Source organism: Eptatretus burgeri, chromosome 13 (genome assembly GCF_056783735.1).
Source record: "Eptatretus burgeri isolate ZD-2024b chromosome 13, Ebu_testis_v1, whole genome shotgun sequence".
NCBI classification, from domain to species: Eukaryota; Metazoa; Chordata; class Myxini; order Myxiniformes; family Myxinidae; genus Eptatretus; species Eptatretus burgeri.
Genome location: NC_140973.1, coordinates 12,603,053 through 12,627,645, shown reverse-complemented (window position 1 = coordinate 12,627,645; position 24,593 = coordinate 12,603,053). Strand labels below are relative to the sequence as shown.

The window sequence follows — 24,593 nt, the reverse complement described above, 5'->3', positions numbered from 1 at the left end:
TGTATCTCGGCTCAGGACCCCCCCCCCCCAAAAAAAACACTTTTTCAAAGGTGAGTGTGACGAAGCACTGCTTATCCTGCAAAACAAGAGTCTGCAGTTCATACCACTGTGCATATCTTTTAAACTGTGAATTGGCCCCCAGGGTGATGTGCTGTCGCCGTTATGATAATAAAAGGGAGGTGGGGAAGAGGGAAAATTGCATCCATTGGGCTCCTAGTGGGGTCTACTTGAGTAATGTTATAATTGGCCCAACCATGCACATTCACAAGATACATACACAGATGTATTCCTGTTTTCATGAACACAAATATATAAGGGGGATGGGGTTACCACTCCTCCCCATGCACGTTTCAATTAACCTTCGGATGGACGTTAAGTTGGAAGTCCCGTCGATGAGCATGAGTTGGTGGACATTAATGATTCCACGGTGTCCTTCACAAAGACTTGGCAAGTTAACACCGGTATCAAGAACAAATTTAAATTTCTGCCCCAAATTTCTTGCCAACCCGGACTTACAAAGCGTGGCAAGTATGTCAATACCCCAACTAGTCAGGGATGTTAGGGCATTATTGGGACTGTTTGGTTCAGATTCTTCCAAAAGCACCAAATTTGGCCCATATGTCGCCCATGCCATACTTTTTCGATTTTAGACGGGCGCCCCCCGGAGCCGCAATATTGGCGAAATCCAATTATGGCCGCCATCCGGGTTAGAGATCAATCGTAGTTAAAAAAAAAAAACCAAAAGGGCTAGAATCATGAATAATACCACTTTTTCGGGGTTTTCGGGGTCGGTGAATCTGAATCTGATTTTATTTCAACCATTTGAGGTCAAGGTCACCCTAAAGGTCATTTTGGGGTCAAACCCGGCGTTTTGGGGCGTCATTTCAAAAATGGCCTGCCTACAGCCTCTATGGCCTACCTGGGTTATCAATCAAAAGAACCCGTTAATCATTGAGAAAATAAGACTTGAATGTTTTTAATTTTGAATGTTTTTAATTTTGACTCGTAATGTCATAAACTTTTTGTTTCATTTTAAAGATCATACCAAGTCTGTGAGCGTCGATGTGTCCAGCAGCGGCGGTGGTGCATGATACCATTCGGAGCTGTGACGTCTACCCTATCTCACGAGACTATCCTATCCCTGTTCTTGCGTGTTCAGGAGTGGATCCAGAACCTGCGACTCAGCCTGCTATCATGTCACCGTGATGACGAGATGAAAGTTCATCGCGACGACGAGCCTACATAATATGAGTGTTGAACTATGTCCTCTACCGAAATTATGAATTGGGGACTCTGTTGTCTTTGTCAATCGGACAAAACTGGAGAAGCCTTGCAAACTCCAAAGGAGGAGGGACTTGTATCACTTGAGAGAGATCTCAAAGACTTCAATGATATCAATGCCAATAATCTTCCCTCTGGTATCAATGTCACGATTAGTCAGTTGAATGATGGCTCAGGTATTGCAGCAACTCTTCAATCGCACAAGGCTCGGTATCACAAAACTTGCAGGAGTTACTGTTGTTGTTTTCGTGTCAAACGGGTGAGAGAGAAGCTGGACAAAGAAGCCGGCTCTCAGAATAGTCCCAAAAAAATCAGGTCATCTGGGGAATTTCAGCCTCCAGCCAATGTCAAGTGTTGTGTAATCTGTGAGGGGGAGGACCAGGCCAACCTCCACAAGGTAGTAACCGATGTCATAGATGCCAATCTAAAGAGTTGAGCAAAGACGAACAAAAACTTTCATTTACTTGACAGACTGGTTGCCGTAGCGTCTGATGCACATGCGGCTGATGCCTATTATCACCATCAGTGTTAAGTACGTTTGCGAGACTCTGCTCGCGCCTCCGAGTGACTAGAATCGGTGGGTCCCACACTTCCGCCCTTCGATCCCATCATCTGCGCTCAAATTGTAGCCCTGATCGAACATTCGGACACCACCGTATTTAAGCTCTCAGAGCTATGCGAGATGTATCAAAAGCTTATGAGTGATCAAGGTCACCCATGCCGAGACAAAAAAGAGCCACACTCAACTCGATACAAGGATCACCTTCTCGACCTCCTACCTGAATGGGCTGAGTTTTCCAAGGGGAATGAAGGCAGGAAGGATATTTACATATCTCACAAACTGAAGGTGGTTGATGAGCTGGCCAAGACATATAGGTCTCAGATTGGTCAAGAGGATGCACTTATGTTCATGCGGGCTGCGGTGATGATGCACAAGTTTTGTCTACAGAGTCAGGAGCCTTTTGACGGCTCCTTCCCCCTTAACTGCCTCACGGCTCCAGTCAACGAGGAGATGAGGAGTTTCTTCAATGTAGTTCTCCAGGGGCCCATCAGCTCTTCGTGGACGTGAGAAGATCGGTGGCGACGCCAATCTGGATGCGCGGGAGAAGATCGCATGCAACATCTCACAACTGCTCATCTACAATACGAGTGAGGGTACGCACCATGCAGTCAAGACGTCTGCAGTACGGCACAACAAGGAGCGAGAAACCCCCTTCCCCGTGTATCGTGGCCTCAAGCTGCACGGACAAGCACGGGCTAAAAAACAGATTGGGATTGACCAAGAACAGGGTATCTCGGTATCGTACAATCGCGTCATGGAAGTGAAGTGAGATGTTGCGCGTGCTCGCCATGCTCAGGATGGGGTGGTGGTACCCACCAACAGCCGTCTCAAGGTCTTCACCACCCACGATGTGGATAATATAGATAGTAAAGCTCAGGGCAACTTCTCACTGGACGAGTTCCACGGATATGTCGTAAGCGTACATAGGAGCGTTTTGTCAGCAGATGTTATTCCCGAAGTATTTTAATAAAAATTGTTTCTGAATAATTTTTGTTGAATTTTTAGTAGTACCACTTTTGATCTTTGACCTTTGAACCCAAAATGGGGTGACCATGACCTGAAATCATCAAAATGAGATCATAATCAGATTTCTTGACCCCGAAAACCCCTAAAAAGTGGCATTATTCATGATTCTAGCCCTTTTGATGTTTTAACTATGATTGACTTCTAACCCGGATGGCGGCCCTAAAAGGATTTCGCCAATATGGCGGCCCCGGAAAGTGCCCATCTTGGCGCCCGTCTTAAATGGAAAAAGTATTGTACGGGCAACATATGGGCCAAATTTGGTGCTTTTGGAAGAATCTGAATCAAAAAATCCCTTACATCCTTGACTAAACATGAGTTTGGGAAGTCCTTCATCCTGTTGATGGAAATTAATACATACAGTATGTTTTGGTTAACAAATTAAGTATTCGCCATGAAAATGTCACCAATTTGAGTTTAGACAGGATCATGTAAAGCCATATGCATCTCAGAGTTTTGGCCGGGTGCTTGTGAGCGCAGCTTTAATTTAATTGATTTCAAAGAGACTTTCACCAGATTGCCCCACCATCTTGTATCGAGTACCTCCAAAATTTTTCTCCACGTAAATTTTGTGCATATAACTGTGTTGGTGCAAACTTTAATTATTTGTCCGTAGTTCTGTTTCACCATTCTTGCTATCACGGTGCTTTCCTCGGTTTTTAGTTAGAAACTGACCTGCTCGCACTATGTTCTCAAATCAACCATTATTATTGCCTGTCTCGATACACACTTTCACAAATCCACATAACCGTTGACCACTGACCCTTTGGGTGGTGGTTCATCGCATGTATGGCCTATGGATATGTACAATGCATCTTTCCCAACTCATGCCTCTCTTCTTCCTTGCAAGCTGCATTCTTTCACACATCCTCTTCCAAATATTTTTGACCCGACCCATGTAAGTGTCTCACTGAAGCCTCCAATTTGAAGACAAAAAATGTCGATCGTCGAAACCTAATCGTAGAAGGTTCAATTTGTGGAATTGCCTTCCCTGTTGGTGTGTCCTCGAGTGCTCTTCTTTCCAGTCCTTTAAGACTTCAATCCGTCACAAACCACCCATGATAACTTCTAAACTTGTACACTTTATCGACCTATGGCTCATTTCCATTCAATGATGTCATTTGTATGTTTCCCATTTATGCCTGCATCTGCAACCTCCTTGCCAGTTCATCAAACTTCCACCCACTTATCGCTCAACTATCCCATGAGCCTTTAACTTTCATTGAAAAGGGTGTAGACGAAGAGAGTTGCAAAAGATAAAGTATGCTGGTTGTGTCATGTAATTTTGGCTCAATAACAATCAACCATTCAACTTACTCGACTCAGTAGTGCAATGGTTAGAGCATCCTCTCTGAGTCTGGGAGGTTGGCGATTGGAATTCCGGTCGAGTCATACCAAAGACTTTAAAAATGGTACGTGCTGCTTCCTTGCTTGGTACTCAGCGTTTAGACTTTAGAGGATAGAGCATGGGCAATCAACCATAAGTTGGTAATAATAGTGCATGTTTTGATGGGCCTAAAAGTCTCCTCGATGATTCAAAGCAAGAGTGGAGAGTATTCTCCTTCATGGAGTTGAGTCTTGGACACTAACGAAAGCACTTGAAAGCAGACTCGATGGATATTAATATTATTTTACTACTTGGAGCAGCACTAAAAAACATGTCTTTAATAATGATCTATATGGTAATCCACCACAGGTTTCTGACTGGTTAAGGGAACACAGACTTTGATTTGTTGGATACAGTTATAGAAGCAAACATGAAATCGTGTCGCAACTCATACTCCGGTCGCCAAGTCATAGGATGAGATCTCGCGGTCAACCAGCTCTTACCTATGTTGATCAATTGGAAAAGGACACAGGGCTGAAAAAGGAAGAGTTATCGAGGAAAATGGATGACTGATGTGCATGGACAAACCTCATACAAACAGTATCCAACTTCAGATGTCGATGCCGATGACGATGATGATGACGATGACGATGACGATGCCGATGACGATGACGATGACGATGATGAATTATCTCCTCCTGCATTGAAGTTACTTGAAAGGGAATATCATGAATGAGGTCCGACAATAAAGTTCCAGGACCAAAGCAATAGAAAATTTGTCTTGTAAACGTATCAAGTATGTTTAGTAGTCACCTTCAAAGTAATTTTCCCAGGAGTCTATACATGCTTTCCAACGTCGCTGCCATGCTTCAAAGCACCATTGGAAGTTGCTGTCTGAAAGGCCATTTAGCTTGTTGGTCACAGTTCTCTGGATATCTTCTATTGATGCAAAATGAGTTATTTTCACTTGAGTTTTGGATGTCGGTCAGAGTGGACCACTATTCTCAACCCTTTCAACATTTTTATCCTTTTTGGCATCAATGGGCTGCCCAGCCATGTATCATCTATCATGCCCATTCTCCCTTCCGCAAACCTCTTGGCCCATTCAAACGCACGTGATCTTAACATTGCCTCTTCCCCGTACACCAGCTTCAACTTTTCGAAAATGTCCAGGCCACTTTCGTTTAATTTTATGAAAAACTTGATGATTCTCTATTCTATAAATTTGTCATTCATCTTCACAAGACAATTGCAACACATAATTTCAACAAAACTCCAGTACAGCTGCAAAGAACAACTGATCAATACAACGGCTAAAACAGTCCTGAAAGGAAGATTACGATGCATGTCCAATAATGAAACCCAAGCCAGTGCTGCTGCCTGTCGAGAAAAAACATTAATCCTGGAACTTTATTGTCAGACTTCGTATATACAGTGATATACACTGCCCATACTGCGTGACCCCACTTTGCGTGTATTTGCTTTAGTCTTCTTCTTCTTCTTCTTCTTTCGGCTTGCTCCTGTTAGGGGTCGCCACAGCGGACCAACCATCTCCATTTCGCTCTATCCTCCACATCTTCCATTGACACTCCAACCACCCGCATGTCCGCCCTCACCGCATCCATGAACCTCTTCTTTGGCCTTCCTCTTCTCCTCCTGCCTGGCGGCTCCATCTTCAACATCCTTCTCCCGATATACTCCGTTTCCCTCCTGTGCACATGTCCAAACCATCTCAATCTCGCCTCTCTCACTTTGTCTCCAAACCGTCCTACCTGCACTCTCCCTCTAATATACTCATTTCTTATCCTATCCATCCTCGTCACTCCCAACGAGAATCGCAGCATCTTTAACTCTGCCACCTCCAGCTCTGCTTCCTGTCTTTTTGTTAGCGCCACCGCCTCCAAACCATACAACATAGCTGGTCTCACTACCGTCTTATATACTTTCCCCTCCACTCTTGCAGCTACCCTTCTGTCACAAATCACTCCTACAACTCTTCTCCACCCACTCCATCCTGCCTGCACTCTCTTTTTCACTTCTCTCCCACACTCTCCGTTACTTTGGTCAGTTGATTTAACACCATATTTAAACACCATATTGAAATGTGTATTTGCTTTAGTGTGAACTAAATATTGTCTTCAATGAATTAATTATAAATTAGTTAAATCCATCCAGCGAGTCAAAAGTTACAAGTTTAAACACACAGCCTCAACCAAAAATGCGACCACTAGTGTTGACCGCTGGCAACCAATCAGTGCACATGTTGTTATCTTCCTGCTATGTGCACCGCAATATTGGTCGTTGTGCCAAAAGCCTTGGTATGCCAAAATTGTCAATAAAAAGCATCAGTCTGCAGCTGAAATTGAAAGTGTTAAGACAAATGGAGTCAAGTAAATGTTAGGGTCACCACTGTTGGGTGTGAATTTGTTTTTTTATGGGAATCGTTTGTGAGGACAATTGTGAAGAACAAATAAAACAAACAAAAAGCATCGAGTGAGTCCATGGCTCCCGTAGTTGCGACAAAACTCATGAGATTTCGGAGCAGTTTAATGGAGAAGATGGAGAGACTTTTATCCTCCTGGATTGAGGATATGAATCAGAGCATGATACTTTTAAGCCAGACAGTAATTACAGCTAAGGCATTGAGTTTATCATCATCATTTGACATAGGCATAAGCCCGTGGTGGCCTACAATTATACAACACCGGAACCAATGTCGCCGCTTTCGACACAACCCGTCTTTCCAGTGTTGTCCCTTTGAGTTCAGTTATATTGCACCCTGACCACTCTTGGATGTTATCAACCCAACATATCTTTTGTTGGCCTACCAAATGATGACATCCCTCTGGAAAACCATCTACAACAGCTGCTGCCAGTCCACGGTACTGGAGCTGACCATGCTGCCTTGCATTCCATCACATTGCTACTGCTGAGGCACCATCGGTCGCCGATCATCTCCATTGGACTCTCATTTGTAACATTGTCGTGCCACTTGATGTTGAGCAGGTGTCGCCAGATGGTTCGACTGAAGGCTTGAAGTGATGGGTGGGGAGGTGGTTTGAAGGCTTGAAATGGGGAGATTGGCATTCTCTCAAGCAGGACTTAAACCCATGCCATTATCAAAGGTCTTTGTCCGAGGTCATCAATTCCTTTTAACGATGTGTATATACTGTATGCATCAGGAAGATTATTGGTTTTGGGTCGTGTATTGTCACATATCTTTTCCGCATATCTTGCGGGATTGTGAGTTGGACATGCGACCGTGGCAGGTGAGGAGGTTGTTTGAAAGCTTGGAGTGAACAGAGGATTGATACCTTTGGTTTGGGAGGGGAAGGTGAGGACTTGGGGTTGGGAGGCAGAGGTTGAGGACTTGGAGTTTGTGAGGGGGAGGAGGGGAGTTAATGACTTGAAGTCACATTTAGCATTATGCGGAATATACATGGGTTCCTGGAAGTCATAATTAATAGTTGGAGGCCCACACTCTTTACAGAGTTCTGGGATGTATCAAGACGAGTCGAGAGACTAGGTCTCCACTATTATTCTTCGCTGGAACCAGTTCTACAGGTTGGCCATAAAGTCTGGAAACATAGGCGATATCTATATTAATATTTCGGCACGCCCCTTTCTTTGTTCCACCATCAGATTTTTGTTACTGCATGAAATGAAACAAGATTTGGCACATATACTAATGATATTATTGTCTTCTTTAAGAGGTCCCTCAAAATTCGTTTTGATGCATTTTCACAAACTCCAACGGATTCCATTCAAATTTGGTACGATTATGGCTTTTGGTCCAACTTAGGTCATTGGCTATAAATTTTTTCCATAACACTTCCGATATTCGAAAAAAAATCGATAAATCGATATCCCTTATGGGATTTTCCATTCAAATCCACTCAAGTTTAAGGCCTACGGGGGACGCAAATTTCCAATTTGCCCAGGGCGCTGTTTACCTCCGCTAAACCAAGCTGTTAGGGTTAGGGTTAGGGTTTGGGTTAGTGTTAGGGTTTGGGTTAGTGTTAGGGTTAGGGTTAGGGTTAGCTACCCTAACCCTAAACCTAACGGCTAACCCTAACCCTAACCCTAACCGCGAACCCTAACCCTAACCGCTAACCCTAACCCCTAACCGCTAACAGCTATTCAGGAAATTTGCAAGAAAGCCCAGGCAACACCAGGCTTTATTGCGAGCCCGAGCAACGCCGGGCATTACTACTAGTACATTATAAATGGTTTATTGACATTACATTACAATACATGATATGTTCAATGACATTACACATGACATGTTGAATGTGTTGTCCCTCATGAGAAATGCACAGTTCAATGCGCTGTGCAAAACTGCAATGAACGCGGTGCATTGATGCAGCATTTCCATCAATCCCTGCACATGCATCCATGATGCGTTGCCTCAGATGATTCGTGTCTGATTTTCACTGAATAAACCTGCGCCTTCAGCATACCCCAGAATAAGTAATCAAGGGGTTCAGATCTGGCGAGGTTGCAGCCCACTCCACTCAGCAGTGTCACCTCAATGCATTCGTCTTTCATGAAGGACATCTTCAAACTGTAACAGAATGACATAATATTATCTATGTTTCCAGACTTTATGGCCATTTTGTAGATGGATCATCACTGATGCTGGATATGCAACTGTCGGTGCAGGAATTTGTGATTTGTTCAGGGTACCATTGATAACTCATTATTCTTTGTGGAAGACACTGGAGGATCTTTGACCTCCACCAACTGGTTTAACTGCTGGCAGACTGGTCCTCCAGCTTAACGTCCATCCAATGGATGGCACACACATTGATGTATCGATCGACCTGCATGCAAAACACCAGGATGAGAGTTTATAGCTGCCCTGAGATTCGAACCCAAGCTCGAGAGCTCAAAGGGGAGTGTGCACAGAGGTGGCGTTAATCATTTGGGGACCCCATGAAAAACATAATAATGGCCCAGTGGAGCCCCTGTAAACCTGTCAATCTCTCATCACACTAAAATATGCATTTTGACGTCCGTCTGTCTGACTTCGATGTATTCGGTCATGACTTCTGCAATCTTAACCAAAACAAACTTCCCAAAAGGAGAACGGGTCGTATGGCAAAGGTTGTAGCAACTTCGTTTGGCATCCTCACCAGGAATTCCGAAGGTGATGCGACACAAATTATCTTCATAAATGTGTACCATCTATAGTCAAGATGCTAAACAGCCATTTCAGGGCAAAGCGTGCTTTAGCGTCATTATGAGGTTTTTTGGTTGATTCATCATCTCTGAGCTTTCCTGAATCAGAATCAGCCGGGTGCCAGACTCGCACCCTATAGGAATTCTTTTTAGAGGCGAAAAACAAAATGGCCACGACCGACTTTCGATAAAATCTGTTTTGGGCTATATCTTCACTTCTAATGCACTTACACACACAATTTTGGTGTATACTATGTTTCATGCGACAGACAAAGTAAACGTTGATGATTATCTCAAGATTGGACGACAACAGAATGCGAAATTTGAATCTGGATGGCCAACAAGCTTCAACAAGACACTAACCAAGAAAGTGACCCTGATGACTTTGACCAAAGAGAGCATCAAGCTGGATGGAAGGCCAGTATATGATACCGAATTGATCTAAACCTGAATCATATGTCTCCAACAATACAGGGATATTGATATCAAGGATGTCTTCTCTTATGAACTGTCCCCCTGTCCCAGCCTCCTTGTTTGATGAGAGCGGTGCGATGCGGGCTCAGTCGAAAGCAATCCTGAAGACGAAACTCCAAGTTGAGCAATCAAGTCAAATCCAAGGTGTTCCAGATGCTGTCATCACGATGGATGCACCATGTTATGGACTGTACATTGGCCCACAAATGGTACAGTTGAGGATTATGTGATCAACTTCATGGGAACCATCAAATACCACCTGGAGTGTTGTGACGTATACCTGATTTTCGAAAGGTACATCAAAATCAGCACGAAACAAATGACGAGATCCAGTCGCGCAGGTCATGATTCAAGTCGAAAACATCAACTCAACTTACACATAACACTTCCAGCACAAAAAGTGGTCCTAAATGTAGCCTACAACAAAGTACAACTGATCGATTTGATCTGTCAGTATCTGATTACCCACATTGTGGACAATCAGACCAAACTGATGATCACTGGAAAAGATCCTACACCAGTACAAGTATGGAACAATTCCACTCTCCAGAGACAGGATCTGAAAACACACCATGAAGAAGCAGATGTCATAATCATCCATCACTTAGTTAGAATTGTGTCAGGTGTCAGTGGTGACACACATCAAAATGGTCTGCGATGATACAGATGTCTTTGGCCTGTTGATTCATTTCTACCTCGAGGAAAAGATGACTGTGGTTGTCAGCATGGAGAGTCCGTGTGCTGGGAGGGCGAATGTAGACATTCACCAAACAGAAATGAAACACAAAAACATTGCCAAATATCTGCCTGCTGTACATGCTCTGACCGGATGCGATACGGTGTCGTATTTGTTTGGCATTGGAAAGGCCACAGCGGTGAAGGTTCTAATCGGCGGACATCATCCCACCTTACTTGGTCAGCTGGAAGCAAACGAGGAAAAGATGATATCTGAGGCAACTACCTTCATTGCTGCCTGTTATGGTTCCAAAGTCGAAGGTGATATGTCCACACACCGGTATCAGTTGTGGAAGTCTAAGATGGCCAACTCCAAGATTACCTCTGCACCGAAATTGAAGTCATTGCCCCCATCGCATGATGCCTTTGTTCAACATGTACATCGCGCTCATCATCAAATCATTATATGGAAATCAGCCACTCAGTCAGACCCTCCGAACTTGGATCCCATCAAGTATGGATGGCAAGAAGGTGAGGACAGTGAGACATTGCGTCCAACCACACTTCCACCTGATGTGTCTGCTGCACCAGTCACCATTCTGCGGCTGATCAAGTGTGGATGCTCCACCAGCCGACCATGTTCCACCGGGAGGTGTGGTTGTGTGGCAGCACAGATGTCATGTTCGATGTTTTGCAGTTGTGATGCTGGATCAGACTGTTGTAATGAACAGACAAGGGCAGTAGCTGCTAATCACGACGACGATGACGAAATTTGAACATAATGTAGAACATTGCATCCTTAACAAAGTTAATATTAGTTTGCCTAAAAATAAAAGGTAATTTCAAGATTATATATGCATGGCTCACAAAGTGGGTTCACATACTGTTACATAAAGGGCAAAAAAAAAGTTTAGGGAAAGATGAAATGCAACCCATTACGTTAATCTGCATGTATTCAAATAGCTAAATCTAAATTTTTAGACCTGCAGCACGTCCGGTTTTAAAGTTACCACTGAATATATACAACACTGTAAATACATGCTCAAATTGACGTGTACATAACTCGGTGTCCACCTTTACTGCTTATACTTCAATTATTGGCTGTGGGAGTTGATCTTAACCATAATTTCAATAAGTATCTCAAAGCTAGTCACAATGGGTATTAAATGAGGCTGCAAGTTTCAGTGGTAAGTTTTCATTTCAATAAAAATTACCAGGTGAAATATGGACACCGTTATGTACATATCACATGCACAGCACCACATACCGACATTATGCATAAATTCCTGTTAAGTTAAAAAAAAGTTTTGTAAAATTACTGTAAAATGGTCAGAATGTCTTCAGAGAACACACAAACATACAAAAATATTTAAGTGACCTGATTAAAGCTGACTTTAATCAAACTAAATTATAATAAACGAACACTTTTGAACTGGATAAGTACATAACATGGACACCAAATTGGATGCAATTTTCAGCATCATCATATTGCAGAGATTATACTTGCATAACTACAAACTTGTGTACAGGACAACTTCTTGTCAGTTACAATATGTCTTGAATGACCATTTATTCAGCTTATGTTATTAATATTTAGAATTCAAAAAGTTCGAAAATAATTTTCAACCACCCAATTAAACCACCAACATCTAAGCAGCTGCCCTGAAAGATCCACAGACGGTTAATCCACACTCAATAAACTATTCCACTACCACTTTGGTGTTATATATTAAAGAAGAACATGTAGATTTATACTCTAGATAAGCCAATATGTAATTTATTACCGTTTATGGTGCGTTGTAATGATTTTCCAAGTTCCTCTTCATACATAACTGCAGACAACAAAATAATTGCGTCAGCGTTATGTACGGAAGCAATATCTAACAATTTGATTAAAATGATTGGTTCCAGCATCAAAAGTACATTCTGGTGCAATTGATATAATGATAAATTATGTTAACTATCACTAAAAAGATAAATACGATCTTCAGTTAGGCTAGAATCAAAGTAATTTATGAAGCCTCAACGTACATTACGCTGACACGTAAATCTTTGGTTTCCATGTCACGTTCGAATTTCGAGCTTGGCATCAGCGTTATGTACAGAATCAGATGAAAAAAAACAAAGTAAATATTATATTTTGGGATAAGAAACATAATTTTTACTCTGCCTTTTTAAACAGGCTCATTATGTGACAGGAAAAAGAAAAAAAACAACACATTTTGAGAGAGTCTGATGGTATAAATTACGAAGAAAACATAGACGAGTTCAGTAGCAAAGAAAGCCACACTTGTAAGCGAAAAATAACGTTAAAATCGAATCTATTTCTTTCGAACTTTTGAAAATAATCACTTTAAACATGAAAAGAATAACATAATTCTTACCACTCGGATCCTCACGAAGCACCAAAAAAATTCTAGCGTTGGTTAAAATGAAGAATTATCAGACAAATGCGAGTCACCTCGTTGGGCTTGGCGTCCTCACGCTGGATTCGTACGTTAGGGCTCTCGCAAAGACACGGACACGAAGACAAACGCTGCGCTCGACGGCAAATGGAAATATGCTGAAACGCTTGCAAGTGCCTATTATATCCATTAATCGGGGAAGTTTGCAAGACGACAAGATTTTCTAATGCTAGCGTTATTTGCGTCCGACGGGATGATTATTCGTACATAACGGGACTGACACGAAAATCAAGACGGGATTACTTGCGGTCCGAATTTTATTTTTCTGATCACAATTTTGATCTATATTTTTCTGCCGTTAGACTCTGTCATATTTCCAAGAAATTAAGGGAGATTTGGAATAAAAATCATCATCAACATTATCAACAATGGACTCCATATTTTTCTCGATGCAGTGGACATGAAGCGTTATGTACGAATCCATTATTTCATCAGATAGGGTAGATGCCAGAAAACCCGAATAGGGAGACAGAACATCATCGAAACATAAAAGAGACACCAAAGTTCTGAGTCACCACACTCAAAATAACTGTCACATAAGAAACGTACAGTGAAATAAAAAAAATTACCAATCAAACTATAACATTTCTAAGGTTACAATACCCATATTCTGTTGCTTTAATTCATCTTTTAATAAAACAGGGAAATGGAGAGTATGATATTGCCAGTTTCTACAGGTTCCCCAAGATGTCCACTTTCATTTCTGACCATTGATGGTTTATCTAAGTACCTAATAATAGTTTTATGTGGAATTTCCCACAAACATACCACAGCATACCCACTTTGTGAGCCATGCACATATACATGTCAGGTCAGGTCAGGTATGGGAGCATGTGCCAGAACAGCGCGTCGCTGCGTCCACTTTCCGCCGGTACTCCAGGGGCCTCCGTCTGGCCATCCCCCAGGCAGATGCCAGGCCCATCCCCATCTCCTTGAGATGATGGTCAACCTGCTGCAACCATGAGGCACGTGGTCGGCCCACTGGCCTCCTCCACTCATGAGACTCCCTCGCTGAGAGAATCTGGTGAGCAGGATCAGCGTCAGGAAAACGAGCCACATGTCCATACAGCCGCAGCTGACGCTCACGGACTATGCAGGTAACAAATCTCATCCGAGTCTCTCTCAGCAACCGCTCGTTGGACACAAAATCCGACCAGCGATAGCCAAGGATTCTCCGAAGAGACCTGGTACCAAAGGAATTAAGTCTCCGTCTCAGATCCTTGGTCAAAGTCCAAGTCTCGCACCCATAGAGCAAGACTGGAAGTACCAAGGACCTGAAGACTCGGACTTTCGTCCTCCCGCACAGGTACCGGCAGCGCCACACCCCATGATCCAGTGAATCCATGACTCCCCAGGCCCGACCCAGACGTCTATTGACCTCCGGCTCACAACCTGCGGAGACATGAATATCACTGCCCTGCCAAGGAAAGTGAATCTATCCACGACCTCAACATCCTCACCACAAACAGACACAGACAGGACAGCAGCATCCAAGATGTCACCGAAAGCCTGGATCTTTGTTTTGACCCAAGAAATCCGTAATCCCAACGGCTCCGACTCCTCATTCAGCACCTCGAGGGCCCCCAAGAGGATGTCTAAAGTCTCCGCAAAGATGACTGCATCATCTGCAAAATCAAGGTCCGAGATCTTGACATTGCCAAACGATGCACCGCAACTTGATCTCTCCGACATCCTCCCAAAAATCCAGTCCATACAAGTGCTGAAAAGTGTGGGGGCAAGTACACATCCCTGACGAACTCCAGTAACAACTGGAAATAAGTCAGAGGTGGTACCACCACACTTCACAGCACTCTCAGTACCAGAGTAGAGTTCAGACATCAGATCGATCAGTTTCGGTGGCACCCCACGAAGACCAAGAATCCTCCAGAGGACATCCCGATTCACTGAATCGAACGCTTTACAGAGATCAACATAGGCTGCAAGCAGCCCCTGCCGAAACTCTCGTCTGCGTTCGGTGAGGACACGAAGTGCAAGGATACGGTCAATCGTTGACCTCTTTGGTGTAAAGCCTGACTGCTCTGGACGCTGGTGCTCAAGCAGATGGTGGCGAACCCTATCAAGAATTATCCGAGCAAAGACCTTGCCCGGCACTGAGAGCAGCGTCACCCCTCGGTAGTTGTTGCAGTCTTGGCGATCACCCTTCCCTTTCCAGAGAGGGACAACAAGGCCCTCTTCCAGTCAGTTGGGATGATGCCTGTGTTCCAGGCAGAGCACAAAACTGCATGCAACGACGCGAGTGCAGCATTTCCACCAGCCTTGAGAAGTTCAGCATGGATGCCACAGATCCCTGCAGCTTTGCCCCGTTTCAACTGGTTCACCGCAGCCCGTGTTTCCACAAGCGATGGTGGACCACAGTTGATTCGAGGGTCAGCAACAGGGATTGTAACACCCTTGACGTCCAACTCGACAGCTGGGGGATCAGCCTGGTACAACCGCTCAAAGTAACCGGCCCAGCGGGCCTTCACTTCAGACTCCTCTGTCAAGAGCCTACCACTCTCTGCTCGAACTGCAGTGCTCCGAGGGATGGGCTTGGATGAACGTAATGCGCGAATTCCCCTGTAAGCGGGACGAGAATCACCTGTCCACAGGTGATGCTCTACCCTATCACATATTCCTCGCACATAGGCCTCCTTGTCCACCCTCAGTGCACGTACAGTTTTACGCCTCAGCTCCCTGAACAGCTCAGCTCTGCCATTCAGCCTGGCCCTGCGACTCTGGTCAATGGTATCCAGTGTCCCTTGAGAGACAAAATTCTTCTTTGCCCTGCGGTGAACTCCAAGGCATCCACCGGCAACATCAAGGACGGTGGTCTTGAAGGTGCTCCACAACTCTTCAGGACCCCCCAAAGCACCCAGACCCCCCAAGTGTCCACTCAGCCTGTTCGCAAACTCCTCAGCTACTCTCTCATCCCTGAGCTTGCCAACATCCAGCCTAGACTGGGATGGTACCATTCTCCAGGATTTAAGGTGCAGCTTTAGAGTTGCTACAACAAGCCTGTGGTCAGTATTGAGGAACTGAGCACTCCGGTAGACCCTGCAGTTCTGGATCATCCTCCAACGACCGTCAATGAGGACATGGTCAATCTCCTTTGCCACACCGCCAGCGTTGGAATACCAAGTCCAGCGATGAGCTTGCGGGCGCTGAAACCATGAACCAGCCACCCTAAGTCCATGACTTCTTGCAAAGTCAAGGAACTTAGTGCTATTCTGGTTCATAGTTCCTGACCCATGGGGACCAACACACACCTCATAACCATCCCTATCAGTTCCAGTCGATGCATTGAAATCCCCCAAGACTAGAAGTGTATCTCGTCTGGGGCACTGATCAACCACAGACTCGAGTGTGGCGTAGAATGCATCCTTCACGGTAAGATCACTCGCCTCAGTCGGAGCATAAATAGAGACCAGGGAAATGACACCTAAGGAGTGACGAATCCTTAATCTCATAATACGCTCGTTGACCGGTGTTACCTCAATTATCATTGGGGTCAGCTTATTAGACACAGCTACAGCAACTCCTTGGGTATGGTAACCATCAGAGCGACCAGACCAATAGTAGGTGTAACCACCCACCATTATCTCGCCGCAATCCGGTCTCCGAACCTCAGAGAGAGCTGCAATCCCGATGTCCAAACGCTTGAGCTCAGATGATAACAGAGACAGGTGATCATCCTCTCTTAGGGATAGGACATTCCAGGCACCCACCCGAAGGGACCGCCTCAGGTTAACCCAAGGAGACCGCCGTCTGGTGGACGACACCTCAGCACCACTCCGACACACTCTCCCGCAATCTGACCCAGGGATGTTACCCCGTGGTTTCCCTCCTATCAAAGATTGGGGGTCCCGAAGGCTTTGCCCCAATCCCATCATCCGGTGAGCTGCCCTGCGAAGGGAGCTGCAACAGGAGGTACTCCCACGGGTGGGTTTTTCAGATTTTTTTGCGTTTTTGCGTTTTGCGGAATGAAGCGTTTTACGGTGGCTGGAGTGCAAATCCTGCCACCAACCTCCTAATAAGAAGTAACCCAACTGCAGGAGGACGTCCGCAGACACAGTTGGGCACTAGATATGGATGGCCGTTGGCTCACAAGGAGCTCCTCCGCCCTTTGATGTACATACTTACTTACATATACATGTACATACTTACTTTAAGACATAACCCAAAGTCAGAGTCAACTATCCACATGTATCCGGATATATTTATGTAAAAATAATATTCCAATATAATTATCAATTCATTGATCATTGCAAGTCAGTTGCTTCAGCCGTCATTAACTATTATTGTACGTAGTATTAATATTATTTTGAGGGTTCATCAAATTCAATTTCTTACTCGAAGTGATCAGTGGAACTGCAAAATAGCCATTTTTAGATCCTCGTGGAGGATCTCCAAGTCTTACTCACGTTCTTGTGGACTTTTTTGTTTCACAGCCTACAGTTTTCATCGAAACTTCCTGAAACTTGGTATATATATGTAAAAATACCCTGTGCAGATAGTAACGATCTCCTAGATCTCCTTGAAAATTCCTCCTAGAAAAAAAAGTTATGACGTCAAAATATCTCTACTAATGGAAATCGCCTTAAAAATTATCTCCAAAACTAGGCAAGCTTTTTGAATTCTATTTGCGGGAATCGAACAGGGCATTAGCAGAGATGAATTACTGCACATATGATACATCACTATGACGTCATATCAATTTTTATGACGTCATTCCTATTTTTTGACATTTTTTGTTTCACAACCCAGAGTTTTCATCGGATCTTCGTGAAACTTGCCATGTATATGCAGAAAGCCCACGCGCAGGCAGTAACCATCTCCAATTTTGGAAATTCTTCCTAGAAAAAAAAGCTCACGTCATAATATCACCGCTAATGGAAATCGCCGATACCATTATCTCTGAAACTAGGCAAGCTGTTTGAATCTTGTTTGCGGGAATCAAGCCGGGCATTAGCACAGATCATTTATCGCAAACTTGATACGTCACAATGACGTCATATTCGTTTTTATGACGTCATCATTAAGAGGACGAGGATCTTAGCTCATTCGAGCTTGTTCATATTAAAATGGTGGCCATCTTGAAAATATGACAGGTCTTATATATACACCTTCAATCTTATCATTATCGGATTCCTTGACCATGAAAACATAGTAGTAGACACCAAAATTGTGTTTGTAAGTGCATTAAAAGTGAAGATATAGCCCAAAACAGAATTTATCGAAAGTCGGTGGCGGCCATTTTGTTTTTCGCCTCAAAAACAAAAATTCCTCAGGGGTGCGAGTCTGGCACCCGACTGATTCTGATTCAGGATAGCTCAGAGATGATGAATCAACCAAAAACAACTTCATAATGACGTCACAACATGCTTTTTCACATTTCCGCTGGACTCGTAGCGCCACTCCTGGTGGTGGTGAGAGAGGGTATTTACGAGTGACGCTTCAGAACCCTCAATTGTATCACAACTCATGAGTTATGAGGACTGCGTATAATTATTTTACACTCGCTGAGCCAATGTTGTTTTATCCTCGATTGAAAAAAATTCCCGAGGAATTCCCGTTTTAGTTCCCTTTCTGCATCGGGAAAGGTGTGTATATGTGTATATATATATATATATATATATATATATATATATATATATATATATATATATATATATATATATATATATATATATATATATATATATATATATATATATATATATATATGTATATATATAACAGCTTGAACGTCGTTCCACCTTTTTATACCATTTTCCCAAGGATATCTCAGAATAATGATAACAGCAGATTAATAACAATATTACCATGACAGTATTGCAAAATAATAATAATATTTACAACAATAATAGGCCAATAATTGGCAGGAATGACAAGGATAATAGCGTGATCCCCCCCCCCCCCCCGTAGATAAACGTGATCTCAGAGATAAATTTCAAATTATTTTATGTGATTAAATAAAGGTAACCTCCTTATCTCACCGTCAGCTGTTAACACAAACTCACGCAAAAAGCTGCTCCATGATCAATCAGCTTGCTGTCGCTTGCCCAGCCAGCCGTTCCTTATCAGCCATTTTGTCAGTCTGCTTGCTTGAGTGCTTAAGCCGCTTGTCGAGAGTTCTCCAAGCTGATTGGTAAAGGAACACGCCCTAGCACATGTGCTCGGCCTCGAACCATTTTCTGGTTCTGCCGTTTGTGTGATGAAATAAAGTTCATTTCCGGTGATTTTGCACCCTTTTCCCCCCTATTGTTTTTTTTTTCGCTTTTTAGCACCACTCGGGTAGTTTCGTTTCACCATTGGGACAGGTGTTCTGATTTTAAATAAACGAAATGTTCCACCATGCGCATGGGTTCGTCCGTTTGTGAAAGAGGGGTCATTGTGTGATCGTACAATAAATTGTTATGTGGATTTCCGAAACAATATCGATATAGTGTTACGGATTTGGAAGCCTTTTGCACACAGTCAGCGGCCCCTGCAATTCAGTTATTTTGATAAGTATGTGTTTATAGTTAAGGTCCCGTCCCTTATGTCTGATGGGAATTCCGTGTGTGCGCTGCAGGTTTATTGTTTAGTTAGGTTTTTTTTACAACAACAACAACAACAACAACGACGACAACAACAACAACAACAACAACAACAACAACAACAACAACAACAACAACAACAACAACAACAACAACAACAACAACAACAACAACAACAACAACAACAACAACAACAGCGGCACCGTCCCTCACTCAACCCAGTCGCCATTACGCACGTGGTCTTCGGTGAGGAGGTAGGCGGAGCTTCAATCGCCTCAGATCGGGACTCCACCCAGAAGGGTGGGAGTTTCCCCGCCTACTGTGGGCCTGTCCAATGAGGGACGGCCAGCGAATTGCGCGACGCAACCGTCCAATCAGGAGACGAGTGGCCAGGGAAAAAATCCCTCCCACCTCAGGAGAGGATAGTGATCGGCGCGTTCTGTCTGGGTCTGCCTCACCTGGTGTCGTCTGATCCGTGGAAGCTTTTTTCAGCCTTAATCGCCTCTCGCCTCGTCCGCCTTCGTGCTGGCTGGCGCCTGGCGCTCTATCCCTCGTCCCTGGTGCTTGGTGCTGCGTTGAGGCGGTGGGTTCGAGTCCCGCCACCGGACAAGCTCGACCAGACCGCACGAGGCGGACAGGTGCAAGTGCAGGCTCTTGCTCCGAGCTCGCCCTTCCTCCCGAGCTGAAGGGCCAAATAAAGGCCGCGACCACCATTTATTTTGGGTGTGTGTGTCTGTGGACCCAGTCTATAAGTAGCAATTGTTTAAGTGCCTTGTGCATTAGTTGCATTCCTTCTTATAGTCGTGATAACTCTGCTCTTTCTGTGCTCTCCTGCACCATCATAAATAAACCCCCCAATTGTTCAATGTACCAGCTCGTTGTTGTGCTTTCTATTATTGACCGAGCACGGTTTGTGGTTGAGAACCAGAAAGCCCATTGGGCTGTAAGTTGTCATTTGGACCGACAGAGTTTGGTAATTCCGCTCGGTTACACTGGACCGAGGTCGCGAGAGGGACATGGTTCGACAGAGTCCGTTGAGGGTGTGACTTCCCCTGTAATTTGACAATGTGGGTACTTAGGTAGAACCCTACATCACGCCATCAGAGAATTGGTGAGCACGGTCCTTAAGTGACCCGTGACCTTCGGAGTTGTCCGAAGGTTACGACCTGCAATTCCAGTTGTTCGTTGGGAGACGGCTCTACTGCTCCACCTGGCGGCCGTTCCTTGCCACCGACCCCCGGCCCACAACAATATATTAATATGAGGAATTAAACTAAAAAATTTTTTTGTGATTATTGTTGCATTTGTATACATTAAACATCGTTATTATTCCACTTGCTTTTTCGACTAAAACTAACCTCACCCCATAATTTTGTAGTCGTCCTGATTAAACATCAGGGAAAACATTTTTTAATCAATTCATTAGGTCACAGTGCTTTCTTTCCTTGAGACAAAGCATTCCCTTTGCGATGTGTTTATCACCACTCACAAGGAGATATGTCTTGTCAGAAAAACGAGACCCCACCCTCGGGGGCCCCGTCTCGAAAGATCGTGAGCCACGATCGGTCATGTGGGGGCCCCTTGTCATCTCGCCCCCCCTCCCCCCCCCCACAATTGCATGGGATGCACGCCCCTAATGCCGCCTCTGAGTGTGCACACCTCTCGGCTATCTTCCCAGTCCATTTGGCATTGTCATAACACTCATGTGATCTTATCTCGAGTCCAGTCATGACAGGAGCCACGGTAGAATAAGTAAATACCAATGACAAGGCCAATCTCTACAAGTCTGATGGTATTACCGAGCTGTTCGAAACAGTGGAATGCCATTGCCATTATCTTTCTGAACAGATTTAGACACTTTAACATCATTTATACAAACTGAAATGTCATATCCATCAGAGATGAAGAGAAATATGCAGTTGGCAGTTAAATAGTGGTAAAAATAAAATCTTGTTCTTCCTCATTATTGTCATTGTTGATGAAGCAAAATATATTATAAACAAAGGTACAATTTCATGAAATGTGGCACATTGGTCGATATCAATATGAATCAGGGAATCCAGTGGTTTCGAATTCTTCAGTGCATGCATTAATTTATTTATTTACAATTTCCATTCTTTCTTCAAATGCATCGAAAAACATCTGATTTTTATATTTATATTAAATTGGTTGTGTTTTCACATCAGCATGTCTTATTTATCAATTTAATATGTAAATAAATTGACCCAAGAGAATATTGTGCTGTGGATTCGAGGATATCTTGAAATGAACCTGAAATTTTTATTTATCAAGTTCGATGATTCCACCTGTTGTTGATTATTTCAAATGGATTTTAAACATATTATGGAAACAGCATTGACGTTTCAAATTTCTCTGGTACACAACTATGAAATCACTTTTAAGTATCATAATCTCAAATAAGATTGATAAATTATTACACAATACTGTACATTTTTCATGTAACTTTATGGCCCACTGGAAATAATAAAAGTCTCAAGGCCTCTATTCTGGCCATGGTGCTGATTATGAAGGGCTGTTTTGTTCGAAGTCATTCATTAAATGTGAGTGTTTTTGCTGTCTGTCAAACTCATGATGAATGTGCACCTCTCCCAAAGGAGGTCATCCAACTTGACATTAAGTGAGATTTATACAACTTGTCATTAACTTGACATTAAGAAAGAACTTGACATTTCACAAGTCACTCTTTGTGCCACAGCATAACCCTCATAACTCTTTCTGCATTACAAGTCTTTAAGGTAAACTAGGGTGCATTGGGACATCCTCTGTCACAACTATCGTTTGTCAATGATTATATATATATATATATATATATATATATATATATATATATATATATATATATATATATATATATATATATATATATATATATCTTCTTCTTCCTCTTTCGGCTTGCTCCCGTTAGGGGTCGCCACAGCGGACCAACCGTCTCCATTTCGCTCTATCCTCCACATCTTCCATTGACACTCCAACCACCCGCATGTCCGCCCTCACCGCATCCATGAACCTCTTCTTTGGCCTTCCTCTTCTCCTCCTGCCTGGCGGCTGCATCTTCAACATCCTTCTCCCGATATACTCCGTTTCCCTCCTGTGCACATGTCCAAACCATCTCAATCTCGCCTTTCTCACTTTGTCTCCAAACCGTCCTACCTGCGCTGTCCCTCTAATATACTCATTTCTTATCCTATCCATCCTCGTCACTCCCAACGAGAATCACAGCATCTTTAACTCTGCCACCTCCAGCTCCGCTTCCTTTCTTTTTGTTAGCGCCACCGCCTCCAAACCATACAACATAGCTGGTCTCACTACCGTCTTGTATACTTTCCCCTTCACTCTTGCAGCTACCCTTCTGTCACAAATCACTCCTGCAACTCTTCTCCACCCACTCCATCCTGCCTGCACTCTCTTTTTCACTTCTCTCCCACACTCTCCGTTACTTTGGACAGTTGATCCCAAGTATTTAAACCAATCCACCTTCCCCACCTCAACTCCTTGCAACTGCACCATACCACCACCCTCCCTCTCATTTACGCACATGTACTCCGTCTTACTCCTACTGACTAACATTCCCCTTCTCTCCAGTGCGTACCTCCACCTCTCAAGGCTCGATTCAGCCTGCTCCCTACTCTCCCTACAGATCATGATGTCATCCGCGAACATCATAGTCCATGGAGACTCCAGTCTGATCTCGTCCGTCAACCTGTCCATCACCATTGCAAACAGGAAAGGGCTCAGAGTCGATCCTTGGTGCAATCCCACTTTAACCTTAAACCGGTCCGTCATTCCCACCGCACACCTCACCGCTGTCACACTGTCCTCATACATATCCTGCACGATCCTCACATACTTCTCCACCACTCCCGACTTCCTCATACAATACCACAACTCCTCTCTTGGCACCCTATCATAAGCTTTCTCTAAGTCCACAAACACACAATGTAACTCTTTCTGGCCTTCCCTATACTTCTCCATCAACATTCTCAAAGCAAACATCACATCAGTGGTGCTCTTTCCTGGCATAAACCCATATTGCTGCTCACAGATCGTCACCTCTCCTCTCAACCGAGCTTCCACTACTCTTTCCCACAACTTCATGGTGTGGCTTAACAACTTTATCCCTCTGTAATTTCCACAGCTCTGCACATTACCCTTATTCTTGAAAATCGGAACCAGTACACTTAATCTCCACTCCTCCGGCATCCTCTCACTTTCCAAGACTTTATTAAACAATCTGGTTAACAACCCCACTGCCATCTCTCCGAAGCACTTCCATGCCTCCACTGGTATACCATCTGGGCCAACCGCCTTTCCACTTTTCATCTTCTTCATAGCAGTCCTCACTTCATCCTTACTGATCCACCCCACTTCCAGATTCACTATCTCCACCTCTTCCAACCTTCTCTCTCTCTCATTTTCTTCATTCATCAGCTCCTCAAAGTACTCCATCCACCTTCTCAACACACTCTCCTCGCTCGTCAGCACATTCCCATTTGCGTCCTTTATCACCCTAACCTGCAGCACATCCTTCCCAGCTCGGTCCCTCTGTCTTGCCAATCGGTATAAATCCTTTTCCCCTTCTTTTATATCCAACTTCTCATACAGCTCGTCATATGCCTTTTCCTTGGCCTTTGCCACCTCTCTTTTTGCTTTTCGACACCACTCCTTGTACTCCTGCCGACTTTCTTCATCTCTCTGACTATCCCACTTCTTTTTCGCCAACCCCTTCTTCCTTATACTTTCCTGTACTTCCTCATTCCACCACCAAGTCTCCTTATCTTCCTTCCTCTGTCCAGGTGTCACACCAAGTACCTTCCTAGCTATCTCCCTCACAACTTCTGCTGTCGTTGCCCAATCATCCCACCCATCTTTACCACCATCCAACGCCTGTCTCACCTCCTCCCTAAATTTCACGCAACAATCTTCCTCCTTCAGCTTCCACCATCTGGTCCTTGGTTCAGCCCTCACTCTCTTCCTCAACCTCACCTCTAAAGTCATCCTACAGACCACCAATCGATGCTGTCGAGCTACACTCTCCCCTGCCACAA

General features: G+C 44.0%; 1 pseudogene; it reads left to right on the top strand.

The window, feature by feature from the left end:
* The first annotated feature begins 860 nt into the window (after positions 1-860).
* On the top strand, positions 861-2,881 carry LOC147013863 (uncharacterized; annotated as a pseudogene).
* Positions 2,882-24,593: the final 21,712 nt, after the last annotated feature.